Source organism: Brienomyrus brachyistius, chromosome 7 (genome assembly GCF_023856365.1).
Source record: "Brienomyrus brachyistius isolate T26 chromosome 7, BBRACH_0.4, whole genome shotgun sequence".
In the NCBI taxonomy this organism is placed as follows: Eukaryota; Metazoa; Chordata; class Actinopteri; order Osteoglossiformes; family Mormyridae; genus Brienomyrus; species Brienomyrus brachyistius.
The window spans coordinates 20,958,595-20,964,934 of NC_064539.1; the positions used below are offsets into that span (position 1 = coordinate 20,958,595).

Below are 6,340 nucleotides of genomic sequence, written 5' to 3' on the forward strand. Positions count from 1 at the left end.
TCCATGTCAGACCACAGCGCCATCTGAAGCTAAGCGCTAAGGAACAGTTGCAAAAGACTGTTTTCCCAGAAGGCTTCAAAATGTCCAGCCAGCTTATTTCCTGGGGACACATAAACAAGAGTCTGGGTCAAAAGTCCAACAACCATTCTCCTATGGACCTTCTGTTCACGTCCAGTTCCATAACCAGTAAACCAGTTAGCCGCTCACACGCTACCAGCCCAAAAACGAGCCTCAGCTCTGACAGGTGCAGTCATTGGGATGGGGGGGGGGGGGGGGGGGCTGGCAGCGTGAGTTTTGCTAACTTCGGAAAAATACACAGCTTGTCAGGCAACAGAGTGGGAGGGAGATGTTTCTCATGACCCATTTAGGTCCCCAGCCTAAAAACAGTCCTTTTGTCTTTCACTTTAGTCAAGGAGGCTCCCGTGGTTGTTTCAAAAGTAGGTTGTGGATCAAAAACTGAGATTCCTGGTGTAGATGTTAGCATGTATATCACTGTGGCAAAGCCAGGCTGTGCACCTCTGATTATTTTCAGCACATACCCAGTGCCAACACACCATAGGAGGCAAAGAACAGGACAAAGTGTTTGTTTTTTAAAGTTTTATTTCTTTGAATATAAAGCACATTAGACAGTTACAAGTTATAATTTTGTGGCAAGTAGCAGAAGTTCTGACATCCACAAGTGTTCCGTCATTGTTATTTTATCAGAATGTCTTAGAATAATTTGGTTGTTTACCATTTACGAAGTTCATTATATATAATTATATAATAATTATTCTTGCTCAATATTATCATCATAGATGTGGCAGTTTGGGGCCAGTGTCCATCCATCTTGTGCAACCCTCCATCTGTCCATCTTCTGTAACCTGTTGTCCCTATTCCGGGTCACGGGGGTCTGGAGTCAATCTGTGCAAAGCAGGGAACAACCGAGGGCGGGGCGCCAACCCATCGTTGGACACACTCCCCTATGACAAAAAACTACATGGTTCATGTAAAGCTAGCAATCATTTTTTAATTTCAATTATAAATGACAACGCATGACGGTTTTAAATGTTCACTAGATATAAGCAAATGGCCACATACATACTGAAAAACACACTTGAGATGTAAGGCACTCAAGGGAAAACTTATAGGAAAAATATTAAACTTTTACTTGAACTTTACTTAAGGCCATTTTATTAGTGTTTTATAAACACATTCATAACAATTAATAATACATTCATAAAGCAGTATAAACATGGTTATAAACATTTATCATGTCAGGTAGGAGACATATCAGTGACACACACATAAAAATGCCACACTCATGCTTCTTCAAATATGTACTCGTATAACAAGGCAGGTGTCTTCAGAAGCTTTCATCTGCAAGGCACTTTAGATACTTTTGCACTTATAAAACATCCTTATTTCTTATATCAGTCATTATAATGTATTATAAACGTATCTATAGTTCATAATGGATGAGAGCATCATAAGGCAGTCATAATGCATAATAAACATGTCTATAATGTTTTTGCCTTTTTTAAAAATGCATAGGCATGTTTATAATGCTTTATGAATGCATTAAAATGTATTATGAATATATATATAAATTACTGTGTTTCCCTTTACATTTAACCATATTTTATATCATATGGCTTTAGTAGGAATTGTGTTTGTTGTTTCTTAATAAATATTTATATTGCTTTCATATTATTCTAACTCCAGTTTCCCCCCACAGTCCAAAAACATGCTGAGGCTAATTGGAGTTGCTAAATTGCCCGTAGGTGTGCATGTGTGAGTGAATGGTGTGTGAGTGTGCCCTGCGATGGGCTGGCCCCCCATCCTGGGTTGTTCCCTGCCTCGTGCCCATTGCTTCCGGGATAGGCTCCGGACCCCCCCGCGACCCAGTAGGATAAGCGGTTTGGAAAATGGATGGATATTATTCTAATGAAATACACATATGATCTCTATACAGACGCTCCTCTACTAACAAAACTTTCAACATACGCACTTTCAGACTTACGAACGAAGAGGACTGTAAGTCCAAATTCTGTTCCTTGGGCTCCCGTTTCCTGTCCACAACATCAGTTATTTTTTCTGCACACCAATTCCGCCTGGTACGACTTCTGGCCGCTACTCCCGCCGCACAGCAGTGTAGCGTGCGTACTCCCAGCATCCTAGTTCTTTGTACTTACGTATACCCTTAAAATGATGTTGAATGATGATTTACGAACATTTCAAATTATGAATGGCCATTCGGAACATATCTTGTTTGTAAGTAGAGGAGCGTCTGTACATTGAACCAGTTTACTTGACAGACATGAAAAAAATCATGTTATGTTCTCACAACACAGAACAAATGCATCAACTGATAATAGATCCTCCTTTTCAAAATGCTCATTCTAACGGTTTGGAACCACTGTCCACGATTCACTGGAGTTCATTCAAAGAATTAGAAAAACTAATATTGATAAAACATTCATATAATACGCATTTTACATGAATAAAGGACATATTACTAATGACGCATACATTTAATATTGATTCTACATGAATGCATGATTTATGTGTCTGATGGTACGTTAATTTCATATGAATATGAAATAATACCACATGAATAAAGGACATATACTGTATGTCTAATAACACACTAAGTGAATATGAATTCTACATTTAATTTGAGCATCATATATAGAATTTAGGGCAGCATGGTGGTGCAGTGGTTAGCAATGAATATGGTGAACAGCGCAGCCCAGTGCCACCCGACCAGTATCCACTGGATAGTAAGTCACACAGGGGCCCGAGACGGTAAGATACAGAGAAGCAGGACCTTCCAATTGCCTCGTCTGCTGGCTAAGAAACCAAAAAAGTCGAAAATTTTATTACTGTAGGGGTTTTCTGCTGTACCTTTGAGTAAGGCATTTAAGAAATGGTGTGGCAGTAAGACATTCAGTTGTGTGAATGCGATCTTGTAAAGTTTTTCGATGAGTGCATTCACGCTGGCAAAATTCAAGCCTTTCCTTGGAGATAAGCAGTTTTACTGATGTATGAATTTCTCTGTCATTAGTGTAAGTGATCAAAGATGCCAGGTGTCTCTGCTACCTGATTCACGCTTTGCCAATTCAGCCGCATTTGTTTAAATTCTGCTGTCATTTTCTTCACGGCTTCACTATGCAGGGCACTAAATAAGGTGTGACAGCCTCGATGTCATTGGCAGAGTACCACCCAAAGTTTCCCCATCCTTATCATCCCAGGTCTCACACAAATTCCTGAGCTACCCAAATGACATATGAGTGAACCACCGCCCCCCCCCCACCCCAGGACCACCCAATCCCATTCAGTTTAATGAACCATTAAGCAGGAGTAACATTCTGCCACAAAACTTCCAAAACAAGATTAGATTTCAGACCCCATGCATGAAGGCAGGTTAAACGCAGAATGGTGACATCAGGAAAAATAGTGAAGCTACCTTTTCTCTACATTTTTGTCAAAAAAAGGGGATCAAAATCTCTTAGGCTGGATGCCCTAAGGCCTTGCAGGGGGAGAGGAGGTGTTCTGTGTGAAGGCTGGGGAGAGGCTATGCTTGACAAAAGAAAACATGCACTCAGAAACACACTGCGCCATTTGAATGCAAAAATGAAACACAAGTTCTCAGCCATGAGAAATTCTTTGCGGGCTTTCTGTGTTCTTTGCCTTAGATGAGGTATGTTAACATATGTGTGATGGTCAAATGCAGAGCAGGATCTGAAATCTGGTTCCTGTAAATTCCCAGCGGGGCATCGGGATGCAGAGTGAAAAACTTGCCGTCCCTGCCTACTGAAGCTAGTTAAAAGGGCCGCAAACCTCGCATCTGAAGACACCTGCCTTGTTATGTGAGAATACATTTGAAGAAGCAAGAGTGTGTGCATTTGTCTTCATGGGCATTTTTGTAAGTGTGTGTCACTGATGTGTTTCCTACCTGACTAATAGGTTTAGGAGAGTGTGGGTGTGTTTGAGTCCTCCTTCCATGAGGGTCTGGACTTGAGAGAGTCTGTGTAACACCTTGAGCATATGTGCGAGCATGTGTGACACAGAATGCAAAAAGCAAATTTAATCTCATGTGATTCGTCTGACAGCTGCAAACCGAAGCCCACGCTGGGGGCAGCGGCAGTGAGCTGGCCGACAGCGTGTCCGGGAAATGTTAAAAGGTGACAGCCTTTGCTGTTCGGCTCTCGAGAAGATGTCAGCGCACCTACCGCACTCATCAGTCAGGCCAGGACATCGGAATAGGAATGAGGAGGATGAAAACTCTACTATCCTCTCAGCAGGCGCTGCGGGAACACCCAAAAATACACAGTGAGAAAATAAAGCAAATAAATAAAGAATACTGAAAATAGTGTTCCTCATATCTCTACGAGACATTTAAGAGCTTTGAGAAAATATTTTCATTTATAGAAAACATATATTCACTCACTGCTTAAAATGAGCATATTGGTTCATTTTAAAGAGTAAAACAAAAACAACATAATCCTCTTGATCGTATATTATTTAAAGGAGTCATTAACAAATATGTAGGCCAAGCCACTGTGGTGTATTTACAAAACAATACAAGTCCACTCCATGCCTTCCATTGTGGTCCTCTGAAACACATCACATGATGCACACAGGCCAATGAGAGTCAAGCACATCTGAAGGGCTTGTTAGGCAGAAAACCTTTGCCCGCACAAAGTGCTGACACCACACTGCTGCTCCTGTGAGGATGGCCTCACTGACTGCTCAGTTAATTAAATGGGGCTGTGTTTTCTTATTTAAATGCCACAGAAAAGGTGATTCGTGAGCCAATCAGCACTATAGGGCAGAAGTAAACCTTCTACCAGAAGATGTTCTCTAAAACATAATCATATATTCCCAACATGAAAAGTACATAGAGCTTAAACTGGGTTCTGCATTAAATATTGATCTCCGCGGCGATGTTTTCCTTGCTGCAGGTAATCAACGATCCATAATACATCAAAAACAGACAAAGGAATGCACTAATCACATTCTCAGCATCGAAACAGCATGGCGAACTATGACGTGCTCACTTACTGGGAAGGGGGGTTTGTTTGATTCACCGCTGCAAAGCTTTGCCGTCTCCTCCTTCCTCTCCACTCCGGTCCCTCAGCGGCCTACAGATGAGTCGGCTAGCAGCTTATCCTCCAGAAACAACTGACGCGGAGAAGCAAAAATCCATGGCTACGGAGCCGCAGGATGCGGCCGCAGAAAATGGCGCTGAGATGTATCCGCAGTAGTGAAAGGAGGAATTTGGCAAATGTTCATACGAGCGAAACCACTGAGACTCAGTCGGCCCGCTGGCAAAAGACCCTGAACGTCAAAGAAATGAATCGTTTGAAGTGGGCAAACAACGGATGCTGAGATACATCCAGGGGAATAATGACTCACAAGCCTGTGGAGCACAAGTCGCTCTGCTTGCACCATTTTAACACTGAAGATGTCGGCTTGTGCACGAGAGGGCAGGCTGCACACCTATTAAAGGAATATGTGCATGACAAAACATTTGTGGGTTAGGGTCTCTTCAGCAGAACCACTGAACCTCTGCATGAATTATCTGAAGTGTCAAGACCACTCCAAATACAGAAGTGATTAAGAAAAAATACCTCAGCCCAGCTCCTATAGCCTTTGTCTCTCAGGCCCTCTTTACACTTTTAAATCATGCGTCTCTAAGGTGTCCAGCTGACCACTTGTGCTCAGATTTCGTTGTTTCCTATGTCGCTTCCACTAGAAGGTCAAATGGCCCCACACACAGTTATTGTGACCTCCTCGTTGGGTACGCATCAGACACCTGACCACTTCAGTAAATGGTTTGAGTGACTGGATCACAATGCATTTTGGTGGTTGTTTACACTTGCATTTAGTGCTATTCTCTTGCGATCTAATTGCCCAAGATGCATTTTAAAACGAAGTATAAACAGGACCATAGAGAGTCCCTCCTGCTGGCTCTGCTTATCAGGATTACATTAAAGGCTCCTTCATAATGCCCTTATAATGCATTCATAGAACATTCATAAGCAGCGTGTAAGTATATCTTAACATCCAAACATGATATATGATATATATGATAATATGACTGTGATGTTTGTTATTATCATGTAATGTTTGTTATTTACATTAAAGCAGTGATGGTATGCTGGGATGTTAAGGTATACTTACATGCTGCTTATGAATGTATTAGGAAGGTGCACTGAATGTTCTATGAATGCATAATGAATGCATTATGAAGGTGAAGTCAATGCAAAGCATTACCTAATACTTCCTCTAGCAATCTACAGTTATCTTGAGAAATGGTAAACATTATTGGGCATTGCCATTATGGGGGGGGGGC

General features: G+C 41.7%; 1 long non-coding RNA gene across 1 annotated transcript; it reads right to left on the reverse strand.

The window, feature by feature from the left end:
- Window positions 1-631: 631 nt before the first annotated feature.
- Window positions 632-5,344, reverse strand: LOC125746570 (uncharacterized). The gene is made up of 3 exons (XR_007399009.1): window positions 5,047-5,344; window positions 4,215-4,289; window positions 632-962 (listed from the first exon to the last, which is right to left on the reverse strand). It is a non-coding gene; the product is annotated as an uncharacterized LOC125746570 (long non-coding RNA).
- Between the last annotated feature and the right edge of the window lie 996 nt (window positions 5,345-6,340).